Raw genomic sequence first — 17,940 nt, forward strand, 5'->3', positions numbered from 1 at the left:
TCAATCTTCTACACCAGTATCCACAGCTCTTTGGGGAGAAATTCCAGATTTCCTCCACTCTTTGTGTAAAAGAAGTGCTTCCTGATTTCACTTCCAAACGGCCTATCTCTAATTTTAAGATTGTGATTGTGACAACAGTAATTTGTCAGGGCTCCCAGCGAGTAGCCTGACAAGAACACGTGTGAGCAGAGAGACAGTGTAAAGTGTTTCTCTCCAGATACAAAGAGGGTTTCCTTTTTAAAACTTAAAGCTGGCATTCTACATTGACCAAAAGGCAGAGGCAAGGTTTTTTTTTTAACAATAACAATGTCCATTTAGAGGATGTTGACATTCAATGCTGATGGTGGCACAATCAATTAATCTCTGATTAATGACCAATGCTAATGTACAAACACCTCTGGCCCTCGGTGGTTCACTGAGCGAATGCATCATGAAGCATTTTTGTCTATGCTGCATCATTTATTGGCTTTATTCTTGCTGGTCGCATCACACCACTGAGTTGAAATTGTTTGCTGCCCCCTGGGTCAGCACGCTGCACGGACTATGTGTTATGGTCTTGCATGCTGATATGTGTGTTGAGATATGCAAATGGATGGCTGCCATTGTCCTTGGATGGGGAGCTGCCTCGCAGATCATTCACAGTGCTTGGTGCAGATCAAAGGGTCAAGCCACTCCATTCAACTACAGGCATCCTGTGGGGCTGTTTATGGTACATGTTTGTTTGGGAGCTGCATTTGTGGGGGCAACTGAATCCTGTGCACTGAGGTGTCTTTTGAAAGGAACTGGGAGCTATACCATGGGTAGTATGACACGAAGACTGCAGTCCATCTGGAGCTATCAGGGGTATGAGGCTAGTGAGAAAACTCTACGGTAATGGATAACTATGTAAAAAAATAAGGCCCGGTAGGGTAGATTTTTTAACTTGGCGTCTGGGCATCAATCTATCAATGAAGATCAACCGCTTGATATCGAAATCGGGAGGTTTCTATATCGATGGCCTGTCTGCACAGCCAGTGTGAGGCCTGAGTGGTAAAGTGAAAATCTGCCCCAATGTCTCGAGGTTCAGCTTTAATTTGAGATATAGTGAAGGGGGGAATGTGCCGTCACTGATTTGATTCTGAGAAGAATAGTGAACTTGATAAATTACACAGAATGTACAGCACAGAACCAGGCCATTCGGCCCAACTGCTCCATGCTAGTGTTTATGCTCCACACGAGCCTCCTTCTACCCTACTTCATCTCACCCTATCAGCATATCCTTCTATTCCTTTCTCCCTCATGTACTTAGCTAGCTTCCCCTTAAATGCATTTATGCTATTCACCTCAACTACCCTCTGTGGTAGCAAGTTCCAATTTCTAACCACTCTCTGAGTAAAGAAGTTTCTCCTGAATTCCCTACTGGATTTAATTAGTGACTATCTTATATTTATGGCCCCTAGCTTTGGTCTCCCCCACAAGTGCAGGAGACTGTAAAGTGCTTTGGGACAGCCTGTACGTCTACTCTATCGAACCGTTTCATAATTTAAAAGAAATCTATTAGGTCACCTCTCAGTCTTCCCTCTTCTCGAGAAATGAGCTCCAGTCTGTTTTGTTTTTTCTGATAGAAAAATCTACTGCTTTTGTCCAAAACCGCTCATTTAGCAGGTCTAATGTTCGATAACATTGCCTGGTAGGCTATCATCTGAGACGGGGTCTTGAGTTTATATTTCCCCACCCACCACAGATGAAGATATCATGTGGCCACATATTCCAGTACATTGGAGTGCTGGGAGAAGGGATCTCTGTTCAACCCCTGGGTCTCGCTACATTTAAATAGAATGAAAGAACTTGCATTTATATAGGCCGACCTCAGGACATCCCAAAGTGCTTTACAGCAAATGAAGTGCTTTTCTTTGAACTGTAGTCACTGTTGTAACATAGGAAACACAGCAGCCAATTTGCACACAGCAAGGTCCTACAAACAGCAATGTGATAAATGACCAGATAATCTGTTTTTCAATAATGTTGGTTGAGGGATAAATGTAGGCGAGGACACCAACTGCTTCTTTGAAGTAGCACCATGGGATCTTTTACATCCACCATAAGAGAGCAGACAGGGCCGCGGCTTAACGCCTTGTCCAAAAGACAGCACCTCTGACAGTGCAGCACTTCACTAGATTGTCAGCCTAGAGTTTGTGCTTAAGTCTCTGGAGTGGGACTTGAACCCACAGCCTTCTGATTCAGAGGCGGGTGAGCCACAACTGACACCTGGGACAGATATTGGGCAGGTAGAAGCACATCTGGTTCACAGGGGACAAGAGACCCACTGTGAGAGTGGCCAATGACACTGAATTTAAGGAAAATATCCAGAGTAAAAATCCCAGAACATAGCAGAGCATTTAAACCATGAGAATCCCAGGTCTGATCACTGGCCTGTGCTGAGGTTGTCTAAGCTGGGATTGCCGCTACAAAAGGCCTCCGTTCTAATGAGCTCGGGAGGGGAGAACCACCATCTGGGAACTGCTGTTGCTTGTCTGGTTCCTGCAGTGCAATAGCCAACGAGACTCCCACATGAGGAGTGACCACTGGATGAGGTACTGGAGGAGAACTGCTGCCGATAGTATCGTACCACACCAGCAGGTCAGGAGCAAAGGAGAAAACTGTGACAGAGGAAAGAAAATAAATCAAAATTTAAAAAAAACAAGTAGAATTGAAGGGCTAGAAATTCGGTGCCCCGGGGGGCGCTAACGGGGCGCAAATGACTTTTCGCCTGGACACGGTGCCGCTAACGACTCCCACTAAATTCAGCGGGAATTTAGCGGCGGCGGTAACCGGTAGCGCCACGCTCCACTGGTGACGTCATCACTGTGCGCAGCGCCCTGCTTTCGCCCCGCCTGCAAAATTGGCCCACGCCCCCTGAATCTGCGCCAGGCGATGACAGCGACCGATTCGGGGGCCGGGAACAGAGCGGCAGGAGGCTCACGGGACGCTAAGTAAAGGGGAGGTGGCAGGCAGGGAAAAAAAATCGTCCAACTTACTTGTCACGGCCCGTTGCGTCTTTGAACGCGGGGTCCGTGCCGTAATCTAGCAGCCCGGCGCTTCTCTTGAGTGCCGGGCTGCTGGGACAGCACCCCGCTCCCCAATGTTCCAGGTAGGGCCCCGTAGAGTTGTGGGCTTGGGCCCCCCCCTTTAATGAGGGGAAAAACCCTTGCATGCGGCAGCGCTACGTGGCCCAATGCGTTGCGCTGCAGAACGCACCGCCCCGATATTCGGGGTTAGTGCTCTAGGAAGGAAGTGGAGCACTTGAATTAGCTCCACCCCCAGCTTGGGGCGCTAAAACTGAAGTGAGCGATCGCTGGTGCTATTTTTCGCCGGGCGCTAAATTTAGCACCCAGGCGATGTTATGGTCACTAACAAATTTTTCCCCCGAAGACTTTTAAAAGAGATCTGAGCTGGACAACTTGATTGGAGCTTATCAGTGAACTGACGAAAAAGTGGATGTCTTCCTGCAGGGCTGAGAGGCAGGGAAACAAATAATATGAATCTCCATTTAAGACAAAAAAAAACGATGGATTCGAAACAAGCACTGCTGCACTCAGTCCCACACATTGCAGTATGGGAAACAGCAGCAACCATTCTATGGGCCTGGGACACTTATTAAGCTGCAGCACCCTCTGCAGGTAACAGAAAGTATGTACATCCTCTGCACAATTGGCAAATACCATTGAGGGTTTCATGTGATTTATATATAGAATAATGGAGACCTGGGAGTGAGTTACAGTCTGGAATCTAATCGAGGGGTTTGGGTGTTTTATATATAGAATAATGGAGACCTGGGAGTGAGTTACAGTCTGGAATCTAATCGAGGGTTTCGGGTGTTTTATATATAGAATAATGGAGACCTGGGAGTGAGTTACAGTCTGGAATCTAATCGAGGGGTTCGGGTGTTTTATATATAGAATAATAATGGAGACCTGGGAGTGAGTTACAGTCTGGAATCTAATCGAGGGGTTCGGGTGTTTTATATATAGAATAATAATGGAGACCTGGGAGTGAGTTACAGTCTGGAATCTAATCGAGGGGTTCGGGTGTTTTATATATAGAATAATGGAGACCTGGGAGTGGGTTTTTGGCTGGAATCTAATCGAGGAGTTTGGGTGCTTTATATATAGAATAATGGAGACCGGGGAGTGAGTTTTTGGCTGGAATCTAATCGAGGAGTTTGGGTGCTTTATATATAGAATAATGGAGACCTGGGAGTGGGTTTTTGGCTGGAATCTAATCGAGGGGTTCGGGTGTTTTATATATAGAATAATGGAGACCGGGGAGTGAGTTTTTGGCTGGAATCTAATCAAGGGGTTCGGGTGCTTTATATATAGATAATAACAGAGACCTGGGAGTGAGTTACAGGCTGGAAACTAATTCAGTGATTCGTTGCTTTATCTATAGAGTACCCTTCACTCTCCATCCCTAGGGTGGGGGAAAGATCTATCCCACAGCTCCCTTTCTATCTCCACCATCCACTCTATCTGGCCTATCACCTTCTGCTGGAGCGCCACCTCAGTCAACCTGATCTAAAAGCCCCCTGTGCTTCTGCTTCTGAATCCCTCATTCCCATCAAATATCTGGCCATGTCCAACTGCTCCGTTGCCCTGATACAACACCCAGCCACACATCCACAAATACCAGGGCCTCACCCACCACTGCGCCTGGCACGTGACAGGTCTGGTCACCCAGCCGGTTTCTCCGCCTAAAACAATTTCTTTCTCTCCATAGCCAACTCCTCCCATCTACTCCAGGACCACTCTGGAGGAATAGGACAATTCCAAGCTCACCCTGCCTCAACCCCTCCTCCTGGAGGAATCCGTGCTTGAAATTATTGAAGGGGCAGTGACAGAGTCCGTGCACAGCGGAGAAGTTGAAACTCTTGCTGATGATGACGGTATGGTCATTCCAAATCCTTCATCTCACATCCCACTTACCCCTCATCCCAAAATCTCTTCTCACTTAAAAGTTGCATAGATATCTTGCGTTCCCCCCTCCACTCACCACAATCTGACCATTGTGCTTTTCTGCTTTCAGATATCCAAGAACTACCATGTCAACTTCCAGGCCAAATTCTCAAACTTTTCCTTCAGCCCCAGCCACCTAGGTTCCACCATACACAAACCCCAGCTCGCCCAAAACTTCACAGCTCGTATCCTATCCCATACTAAGAAGTGAGAAACGCCTAAACTATAAGCATCTGTAGAGCGGCAAATATAAGAGCTTAATTCCCATCTGGCAGCTTTGGCGCAGTGGTCTCACGGTTGCCTCAGAATCAGAAGGTCACGGGTTCAAGCCAATTATCAGCGCCAGACACCATAATCTAGGCTATAAGGGTATCAATGTTTCTATAAGGGTGTTGATGTTCCTATAAGGGTGTCAATGTTCCTTTAAGGGTGTCAATGTTCTTTTAAGGGTGACAATGTCCCTATAAGGGTGTCAATGTTTCTATAAGGGTGACATTGTTCCTATAAGGGTGTCAATGTTCCTATAAGGGTGACAATGTGTCTATAAGGGTGTCAATGTTTCTATAAGGGTGACAATATTTCAATAAGGGTGACACTGTTTCTATAAGGGTGTCAATGTTTCTACAAGGGTGAAATTGTTCCTATAAGGGTGACAATGTTTCTATAAGGGTGACAATGTTCCTATAAAGGTGACAATGTTCCTATAAGGATGACAATGTTCCTATAAGGGTGTCAATGTTTCTATAAGGGTGACAATGTTCCTATAAGGGATACAATGCTCCTTTCAGGGTGTCAATGTTTCTATAAGGGTGTCAATGTTTCTATAAGGGTGACAATGTTCCTATAAGGGTGACAATGTTTCTATAAGGGAGTCAATGTTTCTATAAGGGTGACAATGTTTCTATAAGAGTGACAATGTTCCTATAAGGGTGTCAGTGTTCCTATAAGGGTGTCAATGTTTCTATAAGGGTGACAATGTTTCTATAAGGGTGACAATGTTTCTATAAGGGTGTCAATGTTTCTATAAGGGTGACAATCTTCCGATAAGGGTGACAATGTTCCTATAAGGGTGACAATGTTCCTATAAGAGTGACAATGTTTCTGTAAGGGTGACAATGTTCCTATAAGCATGACAATGTTCCTATAAGGGTGACAATGTTCCTATAAGTGTGACAATGTTCCTATAACAGTGACAATGTTCCTAAAAGGGTGTCAATGTTCCTATAAGGGTGACAATGTTCCTATAAGAGTGACAATGTTCCTATAAGGGTGACAATGTTCCTATAAGGGTGACAATGTTCCTATAAGGGTGTCAATGTTCCTATAAGGGTGACAATGTTCCTATAAGGGTGACAATGTTCCTACAAGGGTGTCAATGTTCCTATAAGGGTGACAATGATCCTATGAGGGTGACAATGTTCCTATAAAGGTGACAATATTCCTATAAGGGTGACAATGATTCTATAAGGGTGACAATGTTCCTAAAAGGGTGACGATGTTCCTGTAAGGGTGACAATGTTCCTATAAGGGTGACAATGTTTCTATAAGGGTGACAATATTCCTATAAGGGTGATGATGTCCCTATAACGGTGACAATGTTCCAATAAGGGTGACAATGTTCCAATAAGGCTGTCAATGTTCCTATAAGGGTGTCAATGTTCCTATAAGGGTGACAATGTTTCTATAAGAGTGACAATGTTCCTATCAGGGTGACAATGTTCCTATAAGGGAGTCAATGTTTCTATAAGGGTGACAATGTTTCTATAAGGGTGACAATTGTCGTGTAAGGGTGACAATGGCCCTATAATGGTGACAATGTTCCTATAAGGGTGACAATGTTCCTGTAAGGGTGACAATGTTCCTATAAGGGTGACAATGTTTCTATAAGGGTGTCAATGTCTCTATAAGGGTGACAATGCTCCTATAAAGGTGACAATGTTCCTATAAGTGTGACAATGTTTCTATAAGGATGACAATGATCCTATAAGGGTGACAATGTTCCTATAAGGGTGTCAATGTTCCTATAAGCGTGTCAATGTTTCTATAAGGGTATCAATGTTTCTATCAGGGTGACAATGTTACTCTAAGGGTGTCAATGTTCCTATAAGGGTGTCAATGTTTCTATCAGGGTGTCAATGTTTCTATAAGGGTGTCAATGTTCCTATAAGGGTGTCAATGTTCCTATAAGGGTGACAATATTCCTATAAGGGTGACAATGTTCCTATAAGGGTGACAATATTCATATAAAGGTGACAATGTTCCTATAAAGGTGACAATGTTTCTATAAGGGTGACAGTGTTACTATAAGAGTGTCAATGTTCCTATAAGGGTGACAATGTTCCTATACGGGTGTCAATGTTCCTATAAGGGTGTCAATGTTTCTATAAGAGTGACAATGTTACTATAAGGGTGACGATGTCCCTATAATGGTGACAATGTTTCTATAAGGGTGACAATGTTTCTATAAGGGTGACAATGTTCCTGTAAGGGTGACAATGTTCCTATAAAGGTGACAATGTTCCTATAAAGGTGAAAATGTTTCTATAAGGGTGACAATGTTCCTATAAGGGTGATGATGTCCCTATAATGGTGACAATGTTCGTATAAGGGTGACAATGTTCCTATAAGGGTGACAATGTTACTATAAGGGTGTCAATGTTCCTATAAGGGTGTCAATGTTCCTATAACAGTGACAATGAACCTATAAGGGTGTCAATGTTTCTATAAGAGTGACAATGTTCCTATAAGGGTGACGATGTTCCTATATAGGTGACAATGTTCCTATAAAGGTGAAAATGTTTCTATAAGGGTGACAATGTTCCGCTAAGGGTGATGATGTCCCTATAATGGTGACAATGTTCGTATAAGGGTGACAATGTTCCTATAAGGGTGTCAATGTTCCTATAAGGGTGACAATGATCCTATAAGGGTGTCAATGTTTCTATAAGAGTGACAATGTTCCGCTAAGGGTGATGATGTCCCTATAATGGTGACAATGTTCGTATAAGGGTGACAATGTTCCTATAAGGGTGTCAATGTTCCTATAAGGGTGTCAATGTTCCTATAAGGGTGTCAATGTTCCTGTAAGGGTGTCAATGTTCCTATAAGGGTGACAATGGCCTAGAAATTCAGTTAGGGGCGCCCAGCTCGCCTGGGCGCCGGAATTACCGCTGCGCGCGGAGCCACTTGCGCCAGCGGGAAATTCAGTTTCAGCGCCCCAAGTGGAAGACGGCCGCTAAACAAGGGTTTCGGCGCCCCACTTGGGGCGCTGAAACTGAATATCGGCGTGCAAAGTGCCGCAGCGCCACCCGGTGCAGCACGGCAGCCTGCGGTACTGCAGGCCTTCCTCTCACTCTTAAGCGGGAGGTGCCTGCAACAGCGCGATCCCCGCTCGCGAGTGCCGGCAATGCCGTGGGGGTGTGGTGTAGGAGGCCGGGGAAGGAGGTGCTGGCAGGCGGCCGCCGAAAAAGCGGCCGGCCGCACCTCCACCTTAACTCGCCCCACTACCGGCACAGGTAGGCCCCGTGTACCGGTCGCTGTTTGCGGCCGGCGCGGGGGAGGCGGCAGCAACCAAATATGGCCAGCGGGGCGATAGCGGGGTGCTGCGCACACCGATGACGTCATCGGTGGTGGCGCAGCGCTACTGGCTAACGCCGCCATTAGCGCCCCGCTAAATATCGCGGTAGGTTTGCACAGTGGCGCAAAAGCCCTCTTTGGGCGCAAACTGGTGGCGCAGGCCACTGAATTTCTAGCCCAATGTTTCTATAAGGGTGACAATGTTCTTATAAGGGTGTCAATGTTTCTATAAGGGTGACAATGTTTCTATAAGGGTGACAATTGTCCTGCAAGGGTGACAATGGCCCTATAATGGTGACAATGTTCCTATAAGGGTGACAATGTTTCTATAAGGGTGACAATTGTCCTGCAAGGGTGACAATGGCCCTATAATGGTGACAATGTTCCTATAAAGGTGACAATGTTCCTGTAAGGGTGACAATGTTCCTATAAGGGTGACAATGTTTCTATAAGGTTGTCAATGTTCCTATAAGGGTGACAATGTTCCTATAAAGGTGACAATGTTCCTATAAGTGTGACAATGTTTCTATAAGGGTGACAATGATCCTATAATGGTGACAATGTTCCTATAAGGGTGTCAATGTTCGTATAAGCGTGTCAATGTTTCTATAAGGGTGTCAATGTTTCTATAAGGGTGACAATGTTACTATAAGAGTGTCACTGTTCCTATAAGGGTGTCAATGTTTCTATAAGGGTGTCAATGTTCCTATAAGGGTATCAATGTTCCTAGAAGGGTGTCAATGTTCCTATAAGGGTGACAATATTCCTATAAGGGTGACAATTTTCCTGTAAGTGTGACAATGCTCCTATAAAGGTGACAATGTTCCTATAAAGGTGAAAATGTTTCTATAAGGGTGACAATGTTCCTATAAGGGTGATGATGTCCCTATAATGGTGACAATGTTCGTATAAGGGTGACAATGTTCCTATAAGGGTGACAATGTTACTATAAGGGTGTCAATGTTCCTATAAGGGTGTCAATGTTCCTATAACAGTGACAATGAACCTATAAGGGTGTCAATGTTTCTATAAGAGTGACAATGTTCCTATAAGGGTGACGATGTTCCTATAAAGGTGACAATGTTCCTATAAAGGTGAAAATGTTTCTATAAGGGTGACAATGTTCCGCTAAGGGTGATGATGTCCCTATAATGGTGACAATGTTCGTATAAGGGTGACAATGTTCCTATAAGGGTGTCAATGTTCCTATAAGGGTGACAATGATCCTATAAGGGTGTCAATGTTTCTATAAGAGTGACAATGTTCCTATAAGGGTGACGATGTCCCTATAATGGTGACAATGTTTCTATAAGGGTGACAATGTTCCTATAAAGGTGACAATGTTCCTATAAGTGTGACAATGTTTCTATAAGGGTATCAATGTTTCTATCAGAGTGACAATGTTACTATAAGGGTGTCAATGTTTCTATCAGGGTGTCAATGTTTCTATAAGGGTGTCAATGTTACTATAAGGGTGTCAATGTTCCTATAAGGGTGTCAATGTTCCTATAAGGGTGACAATATTCCTATAAGGGTGACAATGTTCCTATAAGGGTGACAATATTCATATAAAGGTGACAATGTTCCTATAAAGGTGACAATGTTTCTATAAGGGTGACAATGTTACTATAAGAGTGTCAATGTTCCTATTAGGGTGACAATGTTCCTATACGTGTGTCAATGTTCCTATAAGGGTGTCAATGTTTCTATAAGAGTGACAATGTTCCTATAAGGGTGACGATGTCCCTATAATGGTGACAATGTTTCTATAAGGGTGACAATGTTCCTATAAAGGTGACAATGTTCCTATAAGTGTGACAATGTTTCTATAAGGGTGACAATGATCCCATAAGGGTGACAATGTTCCTATAAGGGTGTCAATGTTCCTATAAACGTGTCAATGTTTCTATGAGGGTGTCAATGTTTCTATCAGGGTGACAATGTTACTATAAGGGTGTCAATGTTACTTTAAGGGTGTCAATGTTCCTATAAGGGTGTCAATGTTCCTATAAGGGTGACAAGTTCCTATAAGGGTGATGATGTCTCTACAATGGTGACAATGTTCGTATAAGGGTGACAATGTTCCTATAAGGGTGACAATGTTACTATAAGGGTGTCAATGTTCCTATAAGGGTGTCAATGTTCCTATAAGGGTGACAATGACCTATAAGGGTGTCAATGTTTCTATAAGAGTGACAATGTTCCTATAAGGGTGACGGTGTCCCTATAATGGTGACAATGTTTCTATAAGGGTGACAATGTTCCTGTAAGGGTGACAATGTTCCTATAAATGTGACAATGTTTCTATAAGGGTGACAATGTTACTATAAGAGTGTCAATGTTCCTATAAGTGTGACAATGTTCCTATACGGGTGTCAATGTTCCCAATAAGGGTGTCAATGTTTCTATAAGAGTGACAATGTTCCTATAAGGGTGACGATGTCCCTATAATGGTGACAATGTTTCTATAAGTGTGACAATGTTTCTAAAAGGATGACAATGTTCCTGTAAGGGTGACAATGTTCCTATAAAGGTGACAATGTTGCTATAAAGGTGAAAATGTTTCTATAAGGGTGACAATATTCCTATAAGGGTGATGATGTCCCTATAATGGTGACAATGTTTGTATAAGGGTGACAATGTTCCTATAAGGGTGACAATGTTACTATAAGGGTGATGATGTCTCTACAATGGTGACAATGTTCGTATAAGGGTGGCAATGTTCCTATAAGGGTGACAATGTTACTATAAGGGTGTCAATGTTCCTATAAGGGTGTCAATGTTCTTATAATGGTGACAATGACCTATAAGAGTGACAATGTTCCTATAAGGGTGACGATGTCCCTATAATGGTGACAATGTTTCTATAAGGGTGACAATGTTACTATAAGAATGTCAATGTTCCTATAAGGGTGACAATGTTCCTATACAGGTGTCAATGTTCCTATAAGGGTGTCAATGTTTCTATAAGAGTGACAATGTTCCTATAAGGGTGACGATGTCCCTATAATGGTGACAATGTTTCTATAAGGGTGACAATGTTCTTGTAAGGGTGACAATGTTCCTATAAAGTTGAAAATTTTTCTATAATGGTGACAATGTTCCTATAAGGGTGACAATGTTACTATAAGGGTGTCAATGTTCCTATAAAGGTGACAATGTTCCTATAAAGGTGAACATGTTTCTATAAGGGTGACAATGTTCCTATAAGGGTGACAATGTTCCTATAAGGGTGTCAATGTTTCTGTAAGGGTGTCAATGTTCCTATAAGGGTGACAATGATCCTATAAGAGTGACAATGTTCCTATAATGGTGACAATGTTTCTATAAGGGTGACAATGTTCCTGTAAGGGTGACAATGTTCCTATAAAGGTGACAATGTTTCTATAAGGGAGACAATGTTACAATAAGAGTGTCAATGTTCCTATAAGGGTGACAATGTTCCTATACGGGTGTCAATGTTCCTAAAGGGTGTCAATGTTTCTATAAGAGTGACCATGTTCCTATAAGGGTGACGATGTCCCTATAACGTTGACAATGTTTCTATAAGGGTGACAATGTTCCTGTAAGGGTGACAATGTTCCTATAAAGGTGACAATGTTTCTATAAGGGTGACAATGTTACTATAAGGGTGTCAATGTTCCTATAAGTGTGACAATGTTCCTATAAGTGTGACAATGTTCCTATAACAGTGACAATGTTCATAAAAGGGTGTCAATGTTTCTATAAGGGTGACAATGTTCCTATAAGAGTGGCAATGTTCCTATAAGGGTGTCAATGTTCCTGTAAGGGTGACAATGTTCCTATAAAGGTGATAATATTCCTATAAGGGTGTCAATGTTCCTATACGGGTGTCAATGTCCCAATAAGGGTGTCAATGTTCCTATACGGGTGTCAATGTTCCTATAAGGGTGACAATGTTCCTATAAAGGTGACAATATTCCTATAAGGGTGTCAATGCTCCTATACGGGTGTCAATGTCCCAATAAGGGTGTCAATGTTCCTATAAGGGTGTCAATGTTCCTATAGTGGTGACAATGTTTCTATCGGGTGACAATGTTCCTGTAAAGGTGACAATGTTCCTATAAGGTGTCAAAGTCCCTATAAGGGTGTCAATGTTCCTATAAGGGTGTCAATGTTCCTATAAGGGTGTCAATGTTCCTATAAGGGTGACAATTTTTCTATAAGGGTGACAATGTTCCTATAAAGGTGACAATGTTCCTATAAGGGTGACAATGTTTCTAAAAACGTGACCATGTTTCTATAAGGCTGTCAATGTTCCTATAAGGGTGACAATGTTTCTATAAGGGTGACAATGTTCCTATAAGGGTGTCAATGTTCCTATAAGGGTGTCAATGTTCCTATAAGGGTGACAATGTTTCTATAAGGCTGTCAATGTTCCTATGAGGGTGTCAATGTTCCTATAAGGGTGTCAATGTTCCTTAAAGGGGTGGCAATGTTTCTATAAGATTGTCAATGTTCCTATAAGGGTGACAATGTTTCTATAAGGGTGACAGTGTTCCTATAAGGGTGTCAATGTTCCTGTAAGGGTGTCAATGTTCCTATAAGGGTGACAATGGCCTAGAAATTCAGTTAGGGGCGCCCAGCTCGCCTGGGCGCCGGAATTACCGCTGCGCGCGGAGCCACTTGCGCCAGCGGGAAATTCAGTTTCAGCGCCCCAAGTGGAAGACGGCCGCTAAACAAGGGTTTCGGCGCCCCACTTGGGGCGCTGAAACTGAATATCGGCGTGCAAAGTGCCGCAGCGCCACCCGGTGCAGCACGGCAGCCTACGGTACTGCAGGCCTTCCTCTCACTCTTAAGGGGGAGGTGCCTGCAACAGCGCGATCCCCGCTCGCGAGTGCCGGCAATGCCGCGGGGGGGTGGTGTTGGAGGCCGGGGACGGAGGTGCTGGCAGGCGGCCGCCGAAAAAGCGGCCGGCCGCACCTCCACCTTAACTCGCCCCACTACCGGCACAGGTAGGCCCCGTGTACCGGTCGCTGTTTGCGGCCGGCGCGGGGGAGGCGGCAGCAACCAAATATGGCCAGCGGGGCGATAGCGGGGTGCTGCGCACACCGATGACGTCATCGGTGGTGGCGCAGCGCTACTGGCTAACGCCGCCATTAGCGCCCCGCTAAATATCGCGGTAGGTTTGCACAGTGGCGCAAAAGCCCTCTTTGGGCGCAAACTGGTGGCGCAGGCCACTGAATTTCTAGCCCAATGTTTCTATAAGGGTGACAATGTTCCTATCAGGGTGACAATGTTCTTATAAGGGTGTCAATGTTTCTATAAGGGTGACAATGTTTCTATAAGGGTGACAATTGTCCTGCAAGGGTGACAATGGCCCTATAATGGTGACAATGTTCCTATAATGGTGACAATGTTTCTATAAGGGTGACAATTGTCCTGCAAGGGTGACAATGGCCCTATAATGGTGACAATGTTCCTATAAAGGTGACAATGTTCCTGTAAGGGTGACAATGTTCCTATAAGCGTGACAATGTTTCTATAAGGTTGTCAATGTTCCTATAAGGGTGACAATGTTCCTATAAAGGTGACAATGTTCCTATAAGTGTGACAATGTTTCTATAAGGGTGACAATGATCCTATAAGGGTGACAATGTTCCTATAAGGGTGTCAATGTTCGTATAAGCGTGTCAATGTTTCTATAAGGGTGTCAATGTTTCTATAAGGGTGACAATGTTTCTATAAGAGTGTCACTGTTCCTATAAGGGTATCAATGTTCCTAGAAGGGTGTCAATGTTCCTATAAGGGTGACAATATTCCTATAAGAGTGACAATTTTCCTGTAAGTGTGACAATGTTCCTATAAAGGTGACAATGTTCCTATAAAGGTGAAAATGTTTCTATAAGGGTGACAATGTTCCTATAAGTGTGTCAATGTTTCTATAAGGGTGACAATGTTTCTATAAGGGTGACAATGTTCCTAAAAGGGTGACAATGTCCCTATAAGGGTGTCAATGTTCCTATAAGGGTGACAATGTTCCTGTAAGCGTGACAATGTTCCTGTAAGCGTGACAATGTTCCTATAAGGGTGTCAATGTTCTATAAGGGTGTCAATGTTCCTACAAGGGTGTCAATGTGTCTATCAGGGAGACAATGTTTCTATAAGGGTGACAATGTTCCTATAAGGGTGTCAATGTTTCTATAAGGCTGTCAATGTTTCTAAAAGGGTGACAATGTTCCTATAAGGGAGACAATGTTTCTACAAGGGTGTCAATGTTCCTATAAGGGTGACAATGTTTCTATAAGGGTGTCAATGTTCCTATCAGGAGACAATGTTCCTATACGGGTGACAATGTTTCTATAAGGGTGTCAATGTTCCTATAAGGGTGTCAATGTTTCTATAAGGGTGACAATGTTTCTATAAGGGTGACCATGTTCCTATAAGGGTGACAATGTTCCTATAAGGGTGACAATGTTTCTATAAGGGTGACAATGTTCCTATAAGGGTGACAATGTTTCTACAAGGGTGACAATGTTTCTATAAGTGTGTCAATGTGTATATCAGGGAGACAATGTTTCTATAAGAGTGACATTGTTTCTATAAGGGTGACAATGTTTCTATAAGGGTGACAATGTTCCTATAAGGGTGACAATGTTTCTATAAGGGTGACAATGTTCCTATAAGGGTGACAATGTTCCTGTAAGGGTGACAATGTTTCTATAAGGGTGACAATGTTCCTATGAGGGTGACAATGTTTCTATAAGGGTGACAATGTTCCTATAAGGGTGACAATGTTGCTATAAGGGTGACAATGTTTCCATAAGGGTGACAATGTTCCTATAAGGGTGACAATGTTCCTATAAGGGTGACAATGTTCCTATAAGGGTGACAATGTTCCTATAAGGGTGACAATGTTCCTATAAGGGTGACAATGTTTCTATAAGGGTGACAATGTTTCTATAAGGGTGACAATGTTCCTATAAGGGTGACAATGTTTCTATAAGGGTGACAATGTTCCTCTCAGGGTGACAATGTTTCTATAAGGGTGTCAATGTTCCTACAAGGGTGACAATGTTTCTATAAGGGTGACAATGTACCTATAACAGTGACAATGTTCCTATAAGGGAGACAATGGCCTAGAAATTCAGTGGGCTTTGCGCCCAGTGACCGCCCAAAGAGGGCTTCTGCGCCAGTCTGGAAACTTCGGGCTAAATTCAGTGACGCGCTAATTGCGGCGGTAGCCGGTAGCGCTGCGCTGCCACCGATGATGTCATCGGTGCGCGCAGTGCCCCGGTTCCACCCCGACACCGGCCCGACCCCCATCTTCAGTAGCGGCCGCCTCTTCCGTGGCGGCCACTACTAACATTCAGAGACCGGGTCCGTACTGCAGCCTTCGTGGGGCGCTTTAAGGTGGAGGTGCAGCCGGCCGCTTTTTCGGCGGCCGCCTGCCCGCACCTCCTTCCCCGGCCTCCTCGACCCCCCCCCCCACGCGGCATTACCGGCTGGTTTCCGGGAGCCCGGCACTTCTCCGTTGTGCCGGGCTCTTTTGCCGGCACTCGCGATCGGGGCTCTGGCTGTTGCAGGCACCTCCCCATTAAGAGAGGGAGGAAGGCCTGCAGTACCGCAGCCGGCCGCTCCGCTGCGGGTGGCGCTGCGGCAACTAGCGCACCGATATTCAGTTTCAGCGCCCCAAGCGGGAGCGGCCACACCCTTGAACAGCGGCCGTCCTCGACTTGGGGCGCTGAAACTGAATATCCGATGGGCGCGAGTGGCTCCGCGCCCAGCAGTAAATTCTGGGCGCAAGCGAGCTGGCGGGCCCAAACTGAATTTCTCGGCCAATGTTTCTATAAGGTTGACAATGTTTCTATAAGGGTGACAATGTTCATATAAGGGTGACAATGTTTCTATAAGGGTGACAATGTTCCTATAAGGGTGACAATGTTCCTCTAAGGGTGACAATGTTTCTATAAGGGTGACAATGTTCCGATAAGGGTGACAATGTTTCTATAAGGGTGACAATGTTCCTATAAGGGTGACAATGTTCCTGTAAGGGTGACAATGTTTCTATAAGGGTGACAATGTAACTATAATGGTGACAATGTTCCTATAAGGGTGACAATGTTCCTATAAGGGTGACAATGTTTCTAAAAGGGTGTCAATGTTCCTATAAGGGTGACAATGTTTCTATAAGGGTGGTAATGTTCCGATGAGGGTGACAATGTTCCTATAAGGGTGACAATGTTCCTATAAGGGTGTCAATGTTCCTATAAGGGTGTCAATGTTTCTATAAGTGTGTCAATGTTTCTATAATGGTGACAATGTGCCTATAAGAGTGTCAATGTTCCTATAAGTATGTCAATGTTTCTATAAGGGTGTCAATGTTTCTATAAGGGTGTCAATGTTCCTATAATGGTCTTAATGTTCCGATAAGGGTGACAATGTTCCTATAAGGGTGCCAATCGTTCTATAAGGTGGACAATGTTTCTATAAGGGTGACAATGTTCCTATAAGGGTGTCAATGTTCCTATAAGGGTGTCAAGGTTCCTATAAGGGTGACAATGCTTATATAAGGGTGACAATGTTTCTATAAGAGTGACAATGTTCCCATAAGCCTGTCAATGTTTCTATAAGGGTGACAATGTTCCTATAAGGGTGTCAATGTTCCGATAAGGGTGACAATGTTCCTATAAAGCTGACAATGTTCCTATAAGATTGTCAATGTTCCTATAAATGTGACAATGTGCCTATAAAGATGACAATGTTCCTATAAGGGTGTCAATGTTTCTATAAGGGTGACAATGTTCCTATGAGGGTGACAATGTTCTTATAAGGGTGAAAATGTTTCTATAAGGGTGTCAATGTTCCTATCAGGGTGACAATGTTTCTATAAGGGTGACAATGTTTCTATAAGGGTGACAATGTTCCTATAAGGGTGACAATGTTTCTATAAGGGTGACAATGTTCCTATAAGGGTGACAATGTTTCTATAAGGGTGTCAATGTTCCTACAATGGTGACAATGGTTCTATAAGGGTGAGAATGTTCCTATAAGGGAGACAATGTTTCTATAAGGGTGACAATGTTCCTATAAGGGTGACAATGTTTCTATAAGGGTGACAATGTTCCTATATGGGTGACAATGTTTCTATAAGGGTGTCAATGTTCCTATAAGGGTGACAATGTTTCTATAAGGGTGTCAATGTTCCTATCAGGGTGTCAATGTTCCAACAAGGGTGTCAATGTGTCTATCAGGGAGACAATGTTTCTATAAGGGTGACAATGTTCCTATAAGCGTGTCAATGTCTCTATAAGGCTGTCAATGTTTCTAAAAGGGTGACAATGTTGCTATAAGGGAGACAATGTTTCTACAAGGGTGTCAATGTTCCTATAAGGGTGACAATGTTTCTATA

General features: G+C 43.8%; 1 protein-coding gene across 1 annotated transcript in view; it reads right to left on the reverse strand.

Annotated features, from left to right (window-relative positions):
* grip2b (glutamate receptor interacting protein 2b) overlaps nucleotides 1–17,940 on the reverse strand; it is a 445,227-nt gene that overhangs the window by 27,671 nt on the left and 399,616 nt on the right. The gene's annotated exons all lie outside the window — the stretch shown is intronic.

This window comes from Somniosus microcephalus, chromosome 11, assembly GCF_052327205.1.
Source record: "Somniosus microcephalus isolate GS21.2 chromosome 11, FLI_Smic_1.0, whole genome shotgun sequence".
In the NCBI taxonomy this organism is placed as follows: Eukaryota; Metazoa; Chordata; class Chondrichthyes; order Squaliformes; family Somniosidae; genus Somniosus; species Somniosus microcephalus.